The sequence below is a fragment of the Lissotriton vulgaris genome, chromosome 2_1, assembly GCF_964263255.1.
Source record: "Lissotriton vulgaris chromosome 2_1, aLisVul1.2, whole genome shotgun sequence".
NCBI lineage: Eukaryota > Metazoa > Chordata > Amphibia > Caudata > Salamandridae > Lissotriton > Lissotriton vulgaris.
Window position 1 is genome coordinate 196059732 of NC_141687.1, and position 22363 is coordinate 196082094.

Here is a 22363-nt window from a genome sequence, read left to right on the forward strand (position 1 = left end):
TATTTATGGACACATTACAGAAGATTTTCGATCTTCTCTTAGCAGTGCTTCAGAGTGGAATTGATTGCAGTTTTTATTGTTTTCTTGCAAAGTCATTTCACTTTTAGATTGGGTTTAAACGTAGGGCAACCTGATTTGGTTGGCAAGCGCTTTGCTGTCAGACTATACAGCTGCTGCTGCTATGACTTACTGGATGGTGCTTTCAGGGGTCACTTTGGAATCTCACTCCTTCAGTGACTTTTCCAGCACTTTACGGAGAGACTGACATTCCCAGCACGAGCAGGAAATGAAGAAGTCTCAGCACAGCCAGCACCAGATAATAAATACATCGCCAGCGACCAATGCAGCGAACAACGCCATCATTACAAGAGTGAAATAAAATGATTGATTGCTTTGAGTGTTCAAATGATCACACGTCAGAGCTCTGAGACTGCATCAAACCACGCAAAGAGAACCGCCATGAATGATCAAGGACAGATGCCCCATTCTAATGATCTTTCCCTATAAAATCAAAGCCGGCATTGTTTCGGTGTGAGACCCCCCCCCAGAGCATTTAGAATAAAACTCTGTCCCCTTAATTTTGATGAACACACCCCACAGATAAACATAATACCGTAGGTCTTAGCTATTTGTGGTTGCAGGAAGGGAACCTTGGAATTACCAGATAAAAATTTGAGCAGTACATGGTTGGCAAATCTGTTTTTCAGCTTAAACCACAGCCAAGGGAGAGGGTTTTTCAGACCTCAGGTAATCTTGTGGAACGCTGCCTCAAGTTCAGAGTGTGATGGAGTTACATGTTAGTAGGTTCGTCCCTCGAAGTGTAGGCCCCTACCTGCTGTTTTTTCTACTGAGCCATGTTGAAGGAAATCGATAGTGGGGCCAATCCGTAGACGTTTTGTAGGATAGTACATTTGCAAGACATGGAATATCATCCCATTGCATGATTACACCATGCTTTCTATACTGCGCAAAATATTGCGATTTGATCTCTTTTTTTTCTCATCAATAAACAATACAGGGCGTGCACAGCTGGTTGCCCACGTGTACACAATTAATGCATGGCTTTATTCGCCTTAGAATCGGACTTGTCGCTCCATCAGGAGACCCAGCTGGATGTCCGTGCAATGCTCCAGGTGAGCTGTTAGCACTGTGAGAAGCAATGCGCTTTTATGAGTCAATGAAGGCACAGCGACTCCTCCTAAATGTTGGTATGTGTATCTGATGACTGCATTGGCTTGGGGTATGTCTCACAGTATTCCAAGTTTACCTTGCACAGTATTACTCCGCATGTGATGTGGTTTTTTAGAAAGGGAAGGATGCCCATTTGATGTGATAAAGTGCTGAGGCTCACGAGGGATGGGAACTATGTAACTATCCATCCCTCACACTTCAGCTTTGCCGTCCATGCGGTCTAGTAGCACTTAGTTCCAGTAGTTGAACCAGTTTTATTCATCATCGCACTTATTGGATCTCATTTGCAAAATAATTATTAAGTGCTGGGCCTCAAAGTTTTTCTTAAGCGCCCACAGCCAGCGTAGACGAAAGGCGGTAGTGCTGAATGCTAATACTGCCTACCCTTGATTCCACTTCATGCCTCTCTCCGCCATCATTATACATTTTTTTATCTGTTTATCTCACTCTAGCATGTTCTTCACTTCGTCACTTTTTCGTATCTTATTTCTCATTTTTATCCCTTTCTCATTATGTTGTGCTTGGTCACAATATGATGATGATGAATATGAGTGCCGGGGCCAGCCATCAGTAAGCACCAGCACAAATTAAGCATGTTTGTCTCCTTTTTGTTGGTGCAGTTAAATTTCTGTGCTTCGAAGGAGTACGCTTGCACCACACTAATGGAGTTAAATGCTGAGGCCTCAATTCCAGAGGTTTCGCGATGGATGGGTAGCTGGTGGATGGATTACAATAATTATAGAGAAAACTTTATAAAAATGAACCACTTCCGTTCAAAATCGAGTACTTCCTGGACGGAATGTTGGGCTGGATGGATTATTATGTTTTTTTGAATTGCGCTAAATCAAATTCTCTGAGGATTTTCTAATAAATGTCATTTATGCTCAGAGACCACAAGTAAAGATGTGTTCAGGCAGGAGTAAGTGGTTGCGTTCGCAGTCCGCACTCCTCCACTCACGCAATATATGATTTCAGGTAAATCACTTTCTCCTGCGGTACTCATCACCACTAAGCGGACGAGAGGACGCGCGAGCACGGCTTCAGGCTGAGCCCATTACTGCTGAATTGGAAAAACTACCTCAGCCGCTGCAGAGACGCGGAGAAACCAATATCTGCAGTGCCTGCTGACCCCTTACGTCCTTTCCACCCAGGGAGACCTGCTTGTGAATGGGAAGATTCATTTGCCCAACTCCTTCTCTCGGCCTGGAGCGCGCCTAGCCTCAAGGACGCGCATCACATACATGGCAATGGAGACTCCAAGCCAAGTGCTTGCCTCATTCCTCCAAGTCATGTTTACCACGCTCCCTTTGGTTTTATTAAGAGCATATATTGCCTCTGCCGGCTTCTGCAGGATGCATAATGGCATTGAGGGCCACATATCAACACAATAATTAGGTATTTAGAGTCCATTGTCTATTTTCACATCTCCGCCAGCAGAGGAAGCCAGCTTGCAAGAGGTCTCCTTGCCTTGAGCGCAGATGAAGGTCAGTGGTGATTTAGAGTCCATCCACTCATTTAAGGAAGTGTTTTACTCTCTGCTTTTAGTGCCAAGGTGATGAAAAGCAATTTGATGATGCAGCACGCTTACAAAATGTGGGAGGGGTAGACTGAAGCTTCATGTAAAGAAAAAAAAAGCAATCTTTGGCAGGCACTGTATCTTTAAACGGATAAGAACAGATATTACACTTGATCGAAGCCACAAGGCCGAGAAGTGATTACAGGCACTGTATCACCGATTTACCATTGACGTAAGCGAAGAACTAAGGGTTACTCAATGAAAGAGGAGAGAGGGAACCAACAGAGGAGAGGTAACGATGGTGGAGCAACGATGATCGTGGAGTGGCAACGACAGAGACTAAAGTGGCAGTGGTGGAAGAAAGGAACGAGAGGCGGGGTTAACAATAGGAGAGAAACAAGACGAAGAGCAATAAGGAGTAGAGCAACAGTGTGGGGAGCAACACAGAGAAAGGAAAACCAGTTGAGGCAAGCGATGGAAGAGGGGAAAGGTTCAGAAAAAGACCAACTGATGGAAAAGAGGAATGAAGAGTTGAATCAATGATGAGGGGTCAACAATGGAGGGAAGAAGGATAATGGAAATGACAAATGGAAAGGAGGACAAGTGAGGAGAGAAAATAGAGTGGAAAACAGATGGACATGAAGACAAAGGGGAACAACAATTAAGACGATAATGGATGGAGCAGACATGATGAAGTGGAACATTTATAATGGGAATAAAGAAGCATTATTTACACCTAGAGCCAATTTTAAAGATGTAGGGCATGTGTATGAGTGCACATTTGTATTAACCACAGCTTTTTCATGTTGCAAAGCACGCACCACACCGCTACAGTGCAGTGACGTTTCATATTGAAGAGTGTGAAGGACAGAAATCCTGCGATATTTAGGAGTGAACTGGTTACCTTACGATGAAAGATCTAGGCTGCCACTGCTCTCTCTCTAGTGGGTCAGTATTGAGTGCGCCTCACTTTAAGTCTTCTGCAGTTAGCATAATCTGTGATAGATTAAGTAAGGAGGGGTGCAGTGGCTCAAGTAAAACCTACCATAGATCAAATACCAGTTTTCACCTCAAGACCAGCCAAATCCTGAAGATGCCTAAATAAATTAAAATCTTTTGAACCACGTCAGAGCTGCTTAATAATGCAGGCAATCTACGAGGTTCACGGGAAGGTTTTATTTAAGAGTCTGAGCCTAATTTCATGTCGAAAGTAGCAATAGCTCGATTGCCCAGACTGAATCAGGTACAGAGTTGTTGTTTGTGTCTCCAAATGAAAAGTGTCAACACAGTTGGTAGTGAATGTAGGCTGAGTCTGAAAGTGTGGGCTTTTTGCTTTGCCAATGCTTATTGTAGATGCTCAACAGCATCAGCACAAACAAAAGCCAAAATAGCTGCTGCAGGCACCACACAATAAAACTTCATAAAATGCTTGAAGCCGCATTATAAAGGAAGGGGCAGCCTGTTTGAAAATTGTAACTGCCTTTTCTGCTGATAAAGTAAAAAAATAAAATAAAGTTAACAACAGGGCAAGGAAAAGGGGTGGTTGGCAGAAGTATGGCTTGGGAAGTGGGATGGAAGCGGGTGGGTAAAAAATATCACTTTGAGGCAAGGAGCGAAGAGGCCAATCAGGGAGCAATAGAGGAGGTAAGGTGGCGCTAGGGAGGAGCTAACTAAAAATCGTAGTGGGACGGGGAGGGGAGAGGACGCAAAGAGGGTAAAAGTAAAACCGAGGAGGCAGCTGAAAGAAGTAGCACATGGAAAGGAGTGCGAGAAAACACATGCATTCACATGGAGTTCTGAAAGAAAAGGAAAAAAGCAGCTCCTTGAATATAAGCAGTGGAAGGATATAAGTTATGGAGCCAAAAGGATGGTAAAGACACTATGGCAGGAGAGCGACAAACACAAGTAGAAGAAGGACAACCATTAAATAAGATGCAAGCAAATGAGGAATACAAGAAAGCCAGTCGGTCAAGAGAAATTGACTCAATCAATCGACACTCTAATTCGACAACCAATATCTAAAAGTTGATTGTAGTTGGGGTGATCCTCCTACTTGTCATTACAGACACTGCTTCCAGCCCCACACTATTGTGGGATAACCTAATGCACTCTGGGTGTAGTGGTTGTTTGTTTCGATTGAACTAATTAGATTAACACACCTAAAATCAATTATTTCTAGCTGAAAAGTTCAGCACTGGAGAAAGTGTCCATAATGTACTGGAGTGAGGTCACCATCCTACCTGTGGGTAGTACAAATAGGAATGCAAGTGATTTTTATTTTGGATCAATTTCACAAACAATAGCAAGAGCCAAGGATAGAAGAGGCATATATCCTGGGTCTAATACAAGGGGAAAGTAGCTAATGTGGTGTTGTCAGCTTGTGCAGCCCCTACGTCTGGTACCAGGGTTTGCATACAACTCCAATTCAGTGGTGGTGTAGAAGGAAGGAAGTGTGGAAGAAAGTTTGGAGCAGCAACCAGATAGCCCCATCAATGTTATTTTGATTTTCTATGCAATGTCACAGTGCAGAGGAGCAAGAGCTGGTAGATCACAAACTGCCACACAGTGGAGCAACTTCCAGAGAAAATCCTCAAAAAAGGCCAGCTGGTACACCCACGAACTCAGAACAGAAAAACGAGACAGCAAACAGTTGGAGAAGAGATGGCGCACCATCAATGACACATAGGACAGGGCGGCCTCCAAGACCTTCTTCAACATGTACCACTACTTGCTGAAGGCAACAAAGAAGACAGCCATTGCCACACGCATCAAAACCAGCACCAACAACAGCAAGGAACTTTTCAACATCATTAAGGAATTCTCCAACTTCTGCCAGTGAAAACAACATCACAATCTCACCGTAGCTGTGCGTCGACCTCGCCCACTTCTTCCACAACAAGATCGCAACTATATACAGAAGTTTCGAACCCCAACCCACACCTATGGACTTCATCGACAGAGACGCCACCAGCGTAACAGACAAAAATCATACACTGACCACCTGAAATATCCTCGCTACCCAGGACGCCACCTCCACCATGAAATCCATCCACTCGTGAGCTCCCACAGACCCATGCCCACACCACATCTTTAACCTCAGAATCCAAAGGATCAGCTAGGAACTCACCACCCTACTCAACACCTCTATCACCACCGCAACATTTTCTGACACCTTGAAACATGCCAAAATCCGACCACTATTTAAAAAACCCTTTGCCGACCCCAGCAAGCTCAAAAGATACCGGCCAATATTCCTACTCACATTCCCAGTGAATGTACTGGAAAAGATCGTCAACATTCAACTCATGACACACCTGGAGCAGAACCAACTACTCAATGCCTCACAGTCCAGCTTCCACAGCAATCACAGCACCGAAACTGCCCAGATTGCAGCCACAGCTGACATAAGAACCATCCTTGACCAAAAAGAAACAGATTTTTTGATACTCCTTGACCTCTTGGCAGCCTTCGACACCATATCCACCACATACTGATCAAAAGACTCAGCCACATCAGCATCAGCATCATAGGACACACAATCAGATGGATCACCTCCTTCCTCATGGGAAGAACCCAGAGGATCAACCTCCCACCTTATACCTTTGAACCCAAGGAGGTCACCTGCATGAGCCTCAGGGCTCATCCCTCAGCCCAACGCTCTTCAAAGCATATATGACCCCACTGACAAAGGACCTGCCTACATTAACCACCACCTGAATTTCCACCAACTGTCCACTAAGCACTGCCTGAATGAGTGAGTGTGGTTCCACGAACACTACTTTGAAATAATTACTATACCCCAGGATAGGAAACTTTCTTTACAGTTTAGATTTGGTTCCCTACCTGTGAATTCATTTACTGGTTCCTGTTGACAAGTAGAGACTACTTCTCAGTCCTGCCCTAAATGTCTCATCACAATAGAATTTATAGCCCATGTCTTTTTTGTTTGTTCCAAGTACTCCTGCCCAAGAATGAAATGGCCGAGGTCGATCTGTCAGCAACTGGGCACCTGATATTGCGCCGAACCGTATGTATCCTACAATCGGATACTAGCGAGGCAATTGCTAGCTCTGTTGCTAAGTTTCTGGCAGATATGTGATAAAATAGAAGGCACTCGCTGAAAGTTTGAGACTGCTGTTTATGTTGACAACCTTTTTATTTAAACAGCTCTACAAAGTACCTTCTAATTAATGTGCCTGCTGTGTCTATGTAGATTTGAAAATTCCAACCATGCAGAGTGTGTAAACAACTTTAGAACCAGTCGGCATTGCGGGCATGCTGTTTGAATGGGAATAGATAATGGTGTTTGTTGCCTTGGTGCTAAGTGTATATTAAGGCTTTTTGAATTTTACAATGAACTTTAGACAATGCCATGATTGGTAATTTGCAATAGGTTTTTAGTGTATTATCTATGTTTTTTAAATCGCTTTGTATGAAATTCATTGTATCCATACTTTCATGGTCCAAGACCAAAATAAGGTTTTTATGATGTTCCTTCTTGTCATCCTCTACATCACCACTATTGTGACCATGCCAAGCATTAATACCATATTACCGTTGTGAAGCCGCAAAGCACACTATCAATCTCCAGCAGCGATCAAGCACCCACAAAGAAGTATGGTTTTTAGTAATTAAAAGGGCCACCTGACATGCAGAATTTCTACCTATTGGCTTTTGACCCAAAAAACAAATGTTCCAAAGATGGGCAACTTCAAGGATACTGTTTAGCACAAGTGGTTTTGTATCACTAATTGCTACAATATCTCATTATGGGGCATATGTATCAAGCCCTTTTGCCGTTTGCAAATGGGCCGAATCTCAGAATCGGGCCATTTGCGAACGGGAAAAGGCCTATTGGGATAGATCATCCCAAAAGTGTATCGCAAATTAGAGAATCGCAAAACTTGTGATTCTCTATTTTGCGATTACATTTAAGGAATCGAAAATTGTGACTCCTTAAATGAAATGTATGAAGCACCTCAGTTGTGCGATTTCTCCTTAAGAAATCGCAAATTACCACCAACTTCAAGTTGGTGGTAATTTGCGATTTTTTTGAAAAATGCACTTTTTGGCATTTTTCAAAGTGCCATGTGGTGCATGTATGTGCAAAACATGCGCACAAATGCTCATTTCAGGGGTGCATTAGGGTGTCCTTTGGACACCCTGGCACCCTTGAAATTGCATTCTCAATTTGCAATTCTCAAATTGCAAATCGCCAATTGAGAATGTCTTCCCATTCATTCCTACGGGCCTCCTGGCCCATAGGAATGAATGGGAAGGTATTCCTTAATTGCGATTCGCAATTTGCTAATTGCAATTAAAGAATGCCAAGAAATCTCTATTTGCAAATTTTTAAATACATCTCGTTTGCGATTCTCAAATAGCAATTCCCAAAAATCGCTATTTGAGACTCGCAAATAGAGTATTTGATACATCTGCCCCTATGTCTGCAATATTCTCTGCCACTTAATGAATTCATTATGGACTGTTTTTTCTTTGAGTTCTCATAATGAAGTATTCTTCATCTCTCTTGAAGCTATGATGTCCCCCAGACTCTGATCCTCTTTCTTCTGTATCTCTATCCTCTAGCATGATGCTCTAAGCTCAAACTGGCAAAGGATTGAAGTACATCTCATACCTCCCCAGAAGCTTCAAGATTGAATACCTTCCCTCCTTAAACACAACTACAGACGCCTGCCAACTAACACACCGCTAATGTAAACCTCTGGCATGCAATGTAGCGGGCAATGCGAGGCTGGTCAATATCAGATTCACCAAGTAACCGGTTTGTTAAAGGTGGAACTTGCATGTAACCAGATCTAATATGCATTGTTCACCATTCTGTGCTAGAAAAGCAACATTATCAAAAATGTTAAATAAACTTGACATGACTAGCACTGGGTGCATTAATTTGATCTGTGCCTTGAAATGAAGTGTCTATCCAGGATGTATCTTGTATTATGGGGACAAGAAACTGTAAGTATTTAAGCAGAACTTCCCCCAAGTAATCACTGTAATAGGGAAGTAGGTGATAACAATGGAAATTGTAGATTTTTTATGGTCAAGGATATATCTTGTCTCTTGGGTATGACCTACGTCAGCTAGCAGGGTTCACCTACAGGTCTACAGATCTAAGAGACACAGATCAGGTAATGAAGGAAGAAGCCACACAACTGAAATATACACAAGCCATGGGCTCTGGAAGTCAGACAGAAACTCGTAGGCTTCTGCGATCCAAACTTTACTTATTTGTACACATTTCTATATGATGAGGGTCCTATTCCAAGTCAGAAATAACTCACTAGCAATACTCAAATCCACCTACAAACTAAACAATGTATAACCTGGGTATCACATGTTCCTAATCATTTCCTAAATGTTGTAATCCCATTTTATTAGGAGGCACAGATTTAAGGTCTTCTGCTCATTTTTCAGAGAGATGCAATGCAATATAAAATATCGAGGTTTAAAAATAAATCACGTAATAAATTACCAGGAACCTATGGTAGCAGACGCACACCTAATTTACCAACAAATCTGCCTAAACATGAAAGCAGATCCCTGGGAGTCCATGATCCTACATTGTAGAATATCTGAATTCAAGCATGAAAGTTAAATCAAAATACAAATGGTTCATGAAGCACGCAAAAAACTCAAACTTGAATACTTGATAAGAATTAGAAACCAACAGAAGAATATAGCCCGGAATCACCACATCAGACTTCACTTCTCCAATCGTTGCTTGAATTAGATTTTTGGACAACCTTCTAGTGCCCTTCAGTAACCAAATGGTGATGTGTAACACATTTAAACATCCAAAATAAATGTATAAACACTGTCGCTCCCGCCTTGTGCAAGAAATTGTTGTTGCTGGAGGTCCAAACTCCATCTGCAGAAGTATTCCTACTGACAAAATAGATCGATGGGTTAAAAACTAAAGACCACGTCTGACCATCCAAGAGGGATATTTTGTTTTTTATACTATACATTCCCCTATTCATGATGGTGGTAAAGATGGCTGAACATCAAGGGACACCTTTTGAATGATCTTTGAGAGTTTTTATATCACTGCAAGGGAGATTATAACGTTCTAATTAACCCAATCCTATACAAATGTTGTATGGTAAGGTTTAAATTCTTGGCATTGTACATAACATGCAAAAAATTCTATATTCATTTAGCAATAATACTCCTAGAGTGTTGCATTTCTTATTGGGAAACACAGCAATGGTACTCCATCCCCTGTCTATCGTATCCAAGAGACAATCAATTTCCCATTGGTATCTCTGCCCATCCGTTCAATCATTCATCGGCATTTGGGTCCCTTCATCTCCTAACCATGGCTCATTATTTAAAGCTTTTTCTAATCCACAACCTTCTGCTTAACGTCTAGGAAAACATTTCTTGGACACAATTATTAGCCATTCAACCAAATCCTGAGCTAAAATTTTTGCCATGTTCACGATTAAATGCAAAATAATGAGCTAACCAATCCAACTCCAAATAGCTCATTTAAATGAAACAATTATAAATCGAGAAAGAAATTTAGGAGGGTGTTAAACTTGCATGCAACAACTTAATAAGTAATAGCACAGAGCTTTTTCATTTAAAAATATCCGCTTTTAGCACCTCAGAGTTGGAAAGAACATTTACCAGCAAACCAGGCAGCTTAGCAGATCACAAATTCTCCACTCAATACCAACCTTAAAATTGATGTTTTCTAGCCTAGATCTTCTTTACAGTCAAAACTTTGTGGATGGCCAGCAGGCGCAGTTCACCAGACATGCAACTGACTCCGTCACAACTGCACATGCCCTTTAGCGGTACTGCCACAAGCCTCGCTCACAATCGTTGAAGCTTGTTCACATTACTGGTTTGCCTGAGCTCCTGTATTTCAGATTTCAACATCAGCTTAGGACCCATTTGTTCTCTTTACCTTTTGCATTTGAAGTTCAATCTCCTCGAAGCTCAGGAGAGGCAACAGTCCTGCATCATTCCCCTACTCCTTCACGCAGAGCTCTTTTTCCAACAAAGAGAACAGCGGACACTCAGAACACAGACCCAGCCCCAGCCAGCACCTGCAAACAGACTCAAGCACACCACAGCAACATCAACTGATGCCAGCATGCAATATCTGAGGACTGAAGGGCAGCTAGAAGGCAGCCAAATGGGATGCACCATATTCTTACAATGATAATTTATCCAATTGGAGTTATAAAAAGGAAATTTAGTTCTACGACTTCCTGATGTCTTGTTTGCCACATAAAAAGGTATTAACAGGGCTGTATTTCAGCCACAAAACTTCTATATGTGAGGTCTACGTTCGCTCACTCACAAGATGGCTCAAAGCATTATTAGACATGTTGGAAACTCTATCAGTTGAGTCACCGCCACCTTTCAGCCTTTTACATTTAAATTTTTGTAAAGCGGACTGTGCCTTCTTCTGGTTACTATGTTGTAAGTTGGACAATGCCAATGTTAACTATTATTTGTTCCATATCATACGTGTGCCATTTGTGGGAGGTAAGATCACTGCTTCATCCACGAGCCTCCTGATACTACCGCTTGACATCACTATGCATGCAGCTTGTACTGGTGTCCTTGTGCTTAACTAGCTGGAGGAGTTTTACGTTTGGGGCTAATTTACAGTTTTTCAATGTTTTCTATTCTTAAGCAACTGTTCTGGCCTCAAGAGAAATTCGGAACCAGGCTACCAACATGTTGCTGTTATTCTGAAGCTCTAAGCAAGAGCTGTCGTTAACCACAAAGTTTGATAATCCAACTCTGTTCTGCCTCCGGTCTGCTAATATTTTATGGGGATGTGGTCTCCAGAAGCCCAATACTTGCCGGGAAAGGGATGATACAACTTCTCTGGGTCTGCTGGTTACATTTCATAATTGACTCCAGGGCCGGACTGGGAACCTGAACCGGCCCTGGCAAAAGTGTTCGGCCGGCCCCCCTCCCCCACTCCGGGAGGAGAGGGGAGGGGGGAGAGGTGCGACCGCGCTCTGTGACAGGGCCGGTTTTTGGCCGTTTTTGTTACAGGGCCGTTTTTGCAGCATAACGGCCCTGTAACAAAAACGGCCCCAGGGGCCCAAAACCGGCCCCCAACCATGCGGCCCACCGGGGAATTGCCCGGTGCCCTCAACGGCCAGTCCGGGCCTGATTGACTCCCATCACCTTGCCAACTAGACAGCCATTTTGAGACCTCTGAGTAAGTAATCACAAGGGAATCACTTGGTGCATCTTGGGTAACCTGTAGTACACTACCTCCATAGTTAGTTGCTTAAACCTGTTTTAAATGCACATGCTTGCTCTTCACTCAATTTCCAGGAATTTGCCATATCAATGACAACTTCGGTGGCTTTTTAAAAAAACTCTTCACGATTTTCCTCATTCAAGTTGCATTTCCCACCTGCTGACTGAACTTAGAATCATTTACAAAAAAGGAGTACACCTTTTACTCCCACCCGCACAATTCCTACAGCAGGATTGATTACATACTGATGTCCAACAACCACGCGCACCTAATAGAAGAAACGGAGATAGCTCCAATAACGATCTCCGACCACGCGCACATATCGCTTACTCTAAGCGGCAAACACAACGAGAACCCAACAAGAAGATGGAGACTGAATGACGACATCCTACAGAACAAAGGGAACGTGAAAGAAATAGAGGAAGCACTAAGGAACTACCTTGAATACAACGACAACAGTGAAGTAGGGAAGGGTACCATTCGGGATGCCCTCAAAGCGACACTAAGAGGTAAAATGATCAACATCAAATCAAGAATGAACAGAAGCAGGAACAACAAAATATCAGAGATAGAAGAGGAGATAGCAGCACTGGAAAGGGGTCACTGCGCAAACATAGCAGACAAAAACACGCTCACAAAAAAGAAATATGAACTGAACAAGATTCTGAGCGAACGAGCAGGCTCTTGGCTGACAAAATTCAAATCTGTGAACTTATGCAGAGCCAACAAAGCAGGGAAACAGCTGGCATCCTACCTAAAAGCAAAGCAGAGGCAACACACAATAGCAGCAATAACAGACAAAACAAACAAATCGCAAACAACAAACAAAGGAATACTGGAAGTCTTCAGACAGTTCTACCAAGAACTGTATTCCGAAGATAAGAACCTGAGCAGAGACGGAGGACTCGCCCTCCTAAAAGACACCAACCTGCCAGAACTCAAAGAAGAGGAGAGAACCTCGCTCGAGGCAGACATAACGGAAGTAGAAATCGAAGCTGCAATCAGCCAGCTAAAACCGAACAAAGCGCCAGGACCGGACGGATACACCTCCATGTTCTACAAAACCTTCAGCCACCACATTAAAAAGCTACAGTCAGAAACCTACTCAGCCTGCATTCACAACGGCAAAATGACAGAGCCCATGAGTGAAGCCAACATCACAATAATCCCCAAGGAGGGGAAAGACCACCAGTACCCGCAGAACTACAGACCCATCTCACTGATAAATGTTGACTGCAAAATCTACGCGAAGATACTGGCCAATAGACTAAACAAAGTCCTACCAGACATCATCCACAACTCACAAGTAGGGTATATCAAAAACAGACTATCGCAAGACAACACAAGGCTACTATGCCACCTAATCAACCATACCACACAGAGCAGCGAACAGGCAGTCATGATAGCGTTAGACGCAGAGAAGGCTTTTGACAGAGTCTCATGGCCATTCCTTAGGAACTGCATGGCAAGATTCGGTCTAGGGGAGAAATACATAGCAATGGTGATGGCCCTATACAACAAACCCAAAGCAAAAATAGTGGTGAACGGAAGCACATCCGAGACGCTCACACTAGGAAGAGGCACCAGACAAGGATGCCCACTATCACCGGGCCTCTTCCTGCTAGCACTAGAATCCCTACTAGCAAAAATCAGGGACAACAAGGGGATAACGGGCATAAAGGTCAAAGAGAAGACCGTTAAACTAGCGGCATACGCTGACGACATCCTCATCATGACCACAAGCCCGTCTACGTCAATAACAGCACTCATGGACACAATAGGAGAATACGCCGCAGCATCAGGGTACAAACTCAACAAAGATACATCGGAATGCAAACCAATGAACGTCCACACTACAAGAGAAGTCCTCGGGGACTCGGGCCTGGCCTGGCAGACAAAACCACTCAAATACCTAGGGCTGCTTTTTGGAAGAGACCTAACATCCAGGCTACAACATAATGAGGACTCACTGCTGAAAAAAATAAAAGAAAGACTGGAACTATGGTCTCCAAAATACATCAGCTGGTGGGGAAGAATAGAAACGATCAAAATGATGATAACGCCGGCGATAAACTACACGCTAAACATGCTACCACTCCCAATGACAGACTGCTTCCACAAGAGATTAGACAAACTTATCAACATCTTCCTATTGAGAAACAAAAGACCCAGAATCAGCCTACTCAAACTGAGACTGACCAAGGAACTCGGAGGCCTCAACCTGACAAACTTTAAAACATACCAAACAGCATGCCTGGCAAGACAAGGGATGGCCTGGATAGACGACACCCAAACTTACAAACCAGTCTGGTTAGAGGTGGAGAAGGACCTCCTGGGAGGCCTCAACCCAACAGCTCTGCTAACAGCAAACAGGCACCCCCTTAGGTCCAACCCAATACTGAAACACACCAGGGAAGCGCTGATGAAAATAGACAGGAGAATGATGCAGAAGCTGAGAGGCACAACATGGGAATCTATCTGGTTCAACACAAAAGTAACATACCAAGGGGCAACAATAAGCAACGACACATGGATTAACAAAGGAATCAGCCTCCCCAAACAGATGGAAACCAAGGGAAAGCCGCTGACATTTCAAAACCTACAACAACTACATAGCCTCCCAAATCAAGAGCTCTACAACTTCCTCAAGATTAAAACTGCCATAACTAGAGCAAACCTACACAGAGAAGAACCAGGCATCATCAAATACATGCAAACCCTAAACCTAGCAGGTCACCAAACTGCAAAGATCTATAAGCTACTTAGCCCATCCACACTGTTGCAAAACATGAAAACGACAATCTCATGGGAAACACTTCTAGGCAGGCAGCTAAATGAAAAAGAACGGGCGAAAATGTGGAGCTCGGCAACAACAAACAAAGTTACCCCACAACTAGCACAAACGAAATACTGGCTCCTTCACAGAACCTACTGGTCCCCATCCAGGCTCCACAAGGTCGGCATTGCAGAATCAAGCAACTGCTGGAACTGTCAAAAGGAGGAAGGCACCCTCGAGCACCTCATTTTCAAATGCGTGAAAGTCAAGAAGTTCTGGGCGCAGATCAATGCATTCCTAAACGACATGCTCAAAGCAGACCTAACAATCAACTATGCAAGCCTCGCAACAGAACACCTGACCGCAAACCTAAACAACAGAGAAGAAAGAGACCTACTGGACCTGCTACTCACAGCAGCCCTAAAGATAATCCTGACGAACTGGAAGAACACTACCAAAGCAAATTTTAAAACATGGATCAATTGGGTCACCTTCCTGAGAGGAGCAGACAACATCACAGGCAATTTCTCTAAGGAGCATAACGCCAAAGTACACATGTGGGGCCCACTCGACGAGCACCTGAAGAAAGCGCAATAACCACCCCCCCACCCCTTCTTCTTTCTTTTTCTCTTCTTTCTCTCTCCTCTCTGAGAAGCCAAGGGAAAGCGAGAACACAATGTACTGTATACGAGAAATGCCAAATGTATATTCCACTTATATTTTTTATCAATAAAAATTTATTAAATAAAAAAAAAAGATATACATACATAGCCCACCAGCAATGCCACCTGAAAATGAATAGAAGAGTTACAGATAAATTATCTATCATCTTAGCGCCTTTTTCTCAGAAAGTTCTCCACTTTACTAGTGTTCGGTCAACTATCTCTCATACAATCCTCACCCAATTTACCAACATGGCTCCAAAGAAAAGGCTGTTAAGTTTCTTCACAATACATTTGAATCAACTGATGGCAAAAAAATGGCTATATAGGTAAACCCCACAGTGTGTCCTTTATTTCCTGAACCAATCAGTCAAAGAAATCAACTGAACTGGTTTAGAAATACCTTCCCCTTAAGAAACCAAGTGACAATTGATTTTTAAAAATGGCAAAAAACAAGATATACTATTTTTCCTTGCTGTTGAAGGGATGCTACCTCGTCTGCAGAAGTCAGACTCATTCCAGTTGGCACACAGCGAAGCCAGATTATTCCACTTGTTTACCACTTACCCTGGACCCTTCTAGACTTTAGAAAGTGGTTTTGTGATTTCTACTGCTGCTATCACTTCCTCTCTGTACGCCTTCAAGCACCATGATCTGTACTCACTCACTTATGCACCTCAAGCCACGTCCAGTAGGATCCTCTTTCTAATTAGGCTGACTTGCACCTTCTGCTTCTAACTGAATGCATACGATCATGCCTTTTTGGCCTCCTCAACTTAGTGACAGAAATAACTTTTCCAGATCTCACACTGGAAACCTTCACCTTATGGAGGTAAAAATGAAACCCAAATCAAACCACTAAATTGCACCACTCTGCCCAAGTATCCCATTCCAGTCGGGAAGACAGCATAGTGCCCTGAAAGCACTGCTACCCTAGTAGAGACGTATACTACGTTAAAACGAATGAAATACTAACTTATTGTCGCATCTCTAAACCATGGTTGAGTAATACATATTTTCAACCAGAATTAGAGTAAACACTATGGCTCAGATTCACAAAGGTAAACTGAGGCAAAAGGCCAACTTTATGACCTTCGGTATTCACAAAGGGCGTTTCTGACTTTTGTCACACTTCTGGTCTCATTTAAACTGAAGACCAAAACTTACATTTAACTGAGTCAAAAGTCTAACTTTACGACTTTCGGAATTCACAAAGTGCATTTGCTAGTAGTAAAGTTAGGCTTTTGTCTCTATTTTAATCTCAAGTTAAACTTAAGACCAAAACATACGTTTGACTGAGACAGCGGTCTAACTCTGCTACTCCTAAATGTCCTTTTGGAATACCGAAAGTCGTAAAGCTAGACTTTTGTCTCAGTTTACCATTGTGATTCAGGCCCTATTCTTCTATAAGGCATGCCAGGCTAGCATAGATTTCCTGTCAAACGTGTGTTGCAGGGGGCATAAGATCAGACACCAGTCAGTCATCAGCCAGTGAATTCCCTGCCAAACTCACCACATTCTTCAAAGAAACAAATGTGGAGGACATATTGAGAGTGTAAAATATGGGACAAATTAAGCTGAAACACGTATAAAATGTGGAGTATGCTCAGCCATGTGGAAAAGTCCTATGGTTAGCCAGCAGTAAAATGTGTTGACATGTAAGCTTAGACAATTATAAAACATTTGGGTAGGTGAGATCAGCAAAGTCTAAAATATGTGGGTAAGCTCAGCCAAGTATAAAATGGTAAGTTGGTAAGATGAGCGGACTGTAAAATGCGTAGGTCTGAATTAGCCAGGTGTAAAATATGTGGGGAGGTAGATTCAGCCAAGTAAAATATGTATGTAGTTAAATGCAACCAAGTGTAAAATGTGTAGGTCTGGATCAGACAAGTGTAAAATACTTGAGGAAGTAAAATACAGCCATGTGTAAAATCTGTGGGTCCGACAAAATGTATAAATAAATAAAAGCAAAATAATGTATGTGTTTATTTATCTGCAGGTTGGTATGCAGATCTTCATATTGCTATTTCGGAGCACTCATGGTCTTATTTATAAATCTGGATCTATAATGTAAAGTGATAGTAGAGTTTCATTGGAAGGTGCTACCTTGCCTGAAGTCTTCATCACAGCTACACATACAGCACACAGGTGTGTGGTGAGTTGTAAGAACGATTGAAGACCTTGGTTTCCAATAGTTTCGTAGGTGCAAGTAGTTCAGTTGGGCTACTAGTAAAGGGGTTCAAAGTGCCCCCTGCACCCTGAAAGATTCACCTTCATGCTTCAGCCTTTTGAACATGTATTGGGTGTTGAGGTGAGCGGTCGTGGAGCAGAGGTTGATGGTTGGTTGGAAAGCATTAGAATTGGGCATAAGTATTTAGTGCTTTCCTCTTGTACACTTTATTGACTGCACAGAGAACCTTGACTGTGATCCCTGAACACACTAGGAGCTAAAAATGTTCTTTGCCTGGTTTGATGTGGTTGAATTTATGTAGGCACATTCCTTGATCGAAAGCTTAGTTTTGCAGTCTTGGAAACCTGTCCATGCGATCCTTTGGGTGCCCGGTGTAGCAGGCACAGGTGGGCCAGTGTAGCAGGCACAATCAAGGCCTGATAAGGCCAGAACTATTGTTTTTGAGGCGCGGGAAGGTTTTCAGCTCCTGGTCCTCCGAACCTACCACTACTCAGACCAGAGTTTGTTAAATCCATTCATAGACTTCAGCCACCAATCTGATGCTGCCCTTCTGAGCAGCGACATGGCCACACTTCGGCTAGGGTGTTGCTTGTCCACTTTAGCAGTGCTTATTCTTTTTAGTATGAACACTGTCAATTGCGTGGGCATTAGCTGAAACAGGTAAAGTTTTAACAAAAACTGAAACCAGATATGGTGTTCTGTGGTTTCTGTCTGCTGCCAGCCCTCGGAAATGCTGCAATGTAGAGTAATGCAGTAGCTAGTCCCTTGGTGTCACGTATTCGGAAATCCAGGACTAAGCACAATTGGGCATCAAGTTTACGGTCTTTTTGCTCCTAGTTTACAGCCTGCAGCTGACCAAGGAGGCCACACGGGCTGGGAAAACCAAGGACTCAGGTCTCAATGGTTAAACCCAATGGTCCTCAGTAGCTATTGCCTGTTACCTAACACTCCCCTCTTGAATTTCATATTAGGCTGATGTGTGCGTGTTTGTGTGACTATAAATAGGTGTGGTTGTTGTGACACATGGAGCTCAAATTGAGTTGATTTGTCTAGCTGTAACAAAATCAAACATCTTGCACTTCTCACGGGAAAGACCCTTGAATTACCCTTTCATTATTTTAGCTAACCCCGCCCACCCTTGCTTTATCTCTATGTCCCCCATGTACCCAGTTCATACCTCTCTTATCCCTGAATTCTCAGCATTCTGTTTCTTCCCCATCCTTCTTTTCAGGTTACCTCAGACCACCTCTCGACTCACCCATCTCCCCAACCTGGTCTCCTTCTCATCATAGCATTGCACTGTGCTCCTCTGTTGCCCTCTTTCTATTGCCCCAGTTGCTCCACTCTGTTCCTTCCCACCCCTACAGGGGCAAGAGATTCATGTTTGATTGGACTCGTCGTGAAAGTTGTGAGTGCATCACACTGCTGTGAATGTGTGGGGCACTGTGTCTGGGGTTAGTGAGTGGCGCTGGTGAGTGCTTGTTGCGCATTTGTCATTGATGGGAGCTGAGATCAGCATCGCCTCGTTTTACAAGTGTCCGCTGGAACAAACAGTTGCAGAGGCAGAGATATTTCTCCATCAGCAGTGAAGGATATATGATGCTTTTTCTGGCAGCTCCTGCCCCCATGGAACTCTACAAATATACAACTAAAAGAGCTCTCTTCCAGGTTATCTTTCTTATAAGACACTTTCTCGTTCAGTAATGCTGTGCAAGCATTTTCTGTAAGAGACGCTACCGCGTATCACTGGTAAATGGGCCCCTGTCACAGTCCGCAGCCATCCCATGTACAAATGTCACGGTGTGCGTGTTGCGCCACATGCTATGGTGATTTCCATTACAACTCGGTGGAGAGAACAGGCGTTCCCTTTGGTCACGCTGAACCTCCAGCTGAGCTCAAAACCTGTGCCTGACAATCGATTGGACACCTTGCGCCTGACAGATAAAATGAGATGAAAAGTACCACTCCTGGAGATGGATTAGAGGCGGTCAATGTAAGGCTGATACAGCATGGGGCATAACCAGCCATGTGCATAATCGTGCAAGGACCAGCTCATGCTAAAATGGTAGAGCTGGTAACAGACGGGGAACATTTGACGGGCTGAAGCCTATGGTACTGCAGGGCTACACTCAACGTCATCACATGGATTGAACCCAATGAGATTGTAAGGGCCCCACCTGATGTCACTTCATTGGGCTGCACCTAATTGTAATTGAATTTGTAATTGCATTTATATAGGACTTACTACCCCTGAAGAGGCGTCGAAGCGCATTTCAGCAAGTTGCTTGCCATTCCTGAACCCAAAGAGGATTAGTGGTGAATTAGTAGAAGCATTGGGAGATATGGACTTTATTTGAGTGGTGGACATGTGAGTTTGATATTTGGTTTTGCATTTATATAGCACTTGCTATGCTTGATGAGGTGTTGCAGCGCTTTTCAGCGGGGAGCACGCTACTCCAAAACCCAAACAGGATTAGTGGGTAATAAGTTCGGGAAATATTAAATTAATTTGAGGAGTGGACATGTGAGTCTGTTATTTGGATTGAAAAAGCAGTGGTACTGCGTGGGCTTTACTCAATGGGTCTGGAAGATTTACACCCCATGGTCAATTGCAATAGCTGTCGTCTATGACATTGCGCGATTAATGCTTGATTGCAGCAGGTCACACTTGATGAGCGTGTATGCACATTGCTCCATCACACCAAAGGGGCTGCACATAATCGTATCACTAGCATCGCAGGTGCTGCACTTGATCACATTAGAGAGGTGATACTCGATGGAGCCATAGGGGCTGCACTCAGTGGTCTTCAAAGGCTCTCTTTGAGGGCAGTGCTGATCCTTCACAAATCACACCATGGGGCTGTACTCAATCACATCTTATTCGCTGTACTTAGGTTAAGTTACTCACATGTGTATGTTGACAACCATCATTGCTATGGCAATGTAGTGCATTCCCTACCTGGGGACCCTTTCCTGCAGATCTGGGAAGGCCATCAATCGAACCAGAGGAACTATTGTTTGACACTGGCTGTTGTGTAGTTGGTGTCTGGTGCTGTACTTGTCACGTCGTAATGTCTGCACTCAATGGCAGACAGGGAAGGTGCTTGATGATACTAAAGGGGATGCGTTCTACCATGTATACACAGATTTGCCCCATGATATTGTCCTAGCAGAGTCTCTATGCTTTTATTTCTGTGTTTGGGTACACCTTAAGAAAACTTGGGTGCTGGCCAGGATTGTGTAGAGGGGTCGACTCTTTTACCCTATGTACACGGCTAGTGTGCATGCTTGTGCTGCACTTGAGCTTCAAGAGATCCTTTGCATGCTGAGGCTACATCACCTTTCTTACCCCAGAGCTGCAGTTGAGTGCCCTTAACCCCCATTGATTGCATGGCTGGCATCGCAGTGCTTTCTGGGGAGTATACAAGCCCTTACAGGTGACGATGCAGCGCCTCCATTTCTTTAAGCCTGTGTGGGGTGTCAGTACCCTCCTTGCTGCCCCCTAGATGTGGAGCAGGGTTTGTCATTCTCTACAAGGACCACAGTCTCTTGCTTTTGAGTGCCACGCAACATCAGACGCTGTAAACATTTGCTGGTGCTCGAGAGCTCCATGAGTGGCACCGTGCTGGGATTTACAGGTTTACAGAAAGAGCCCAAGGCCAGGGAAGTCTTCACACATAGCAACCTTCAGAAATATATTTTTGCTGCAGGCGTAAACCCTGCAATGAAGGTTATTCCAGAAAACAAGGGCCGCGCAGCAACATGAGGTGAGTGATGGTGTACTCTGCAGTACGCAGAGGGCTTATTGGCGGGAAGTTCAGATAAGCGCCTCCGCCATCACTGCGGCACCCCATGACTGCAGGCAAAGTGGAGCATGCAGAAGCCAGGCATGCTGCAGGTGACTGTCTTTCTTCTGAGAGCTCCGACTGTCAAACCACAACCTCCATCATGTCCCGCTGTTGTCAGTGACTGATGTCAGGCGCAGGTACCATTAGCGCATGAGGCACTCACAGCAGGCCGCTCTTCTTCTGCATTTCATGGTCTGGCAGTGCCGTTAGCACAGGAGGTGGGAGAGTGCTTGAACAGACAGTCTGCACAGCATCCACATCATCAGGCGCGGAGTACCCGCCGGATCCTCGCCGCCGCACCTGCGCTCCAAACAAGACAGGACACGGTGGAGGCCAACGACAATGATGCAGATAGCCTTCAAGAGAGCTTGAAATGGGGAGAAACAAATGAGGGCTGCTTGTCTGACTAGCCTGGTTCCTTCTCTCAACCTATTTTTTCTCCCTGTTCAGTAGACTGGCAACACTCCTCTGCCTCATTATCGCATACATGATATTCATTTTTATCTTCAGCGCATTACTCATCCGCATAGGACTAGGAGAGCATAAAATACAATCACAGGTCGAGACTGGCCCACATAACTCGTGAAATTGAAATGTACATGGAAGGGAACACCCCAGTACAATCTAAATTTAGCAGCAGTTGGATTTGTAAAGTTTTGGTGACATTTATGAGCTGGGTCATTGAGAGAGGTCTTGAACTTAAGTTCGAGAAAACACACAATGACGTACAGGACTGAACTACCAGACTTCAAGGCATGACAAATGACATGTCAATTCTCCTAACCACCAACAAGCAATACAGAGATATTGGCATTCATTACAAGATAAATGATACCTTTGTCTCTGAAGTGAAGAAGATTCATAAAGTAGTCTGTGTAATTGTCAACACACAGTACTCTTCTGGCCACAGTAGTCATTCT

The 22363-nt window shown here is 43.7% G+C and overlaps 1 protein-coding gene and 1 pseudogene across 1 annotated transcript in view; both read right to left on the minus strand.

Annotated features, from left to right (window-relative positions):
• Nucleotides 1–22363, minus strand: part of TMEM132E (transmembrane protein 132E) — a 1029855-nt gene that overhangs the window by 798179 nt on the left and 209313 nt on the right. The window lies entirely within an intron of this gene.
• LOC147729828 (U2 spliceosomal RNA) lies at nucleotides 2789–2907 on the minus strand (annotated as a pseudogene).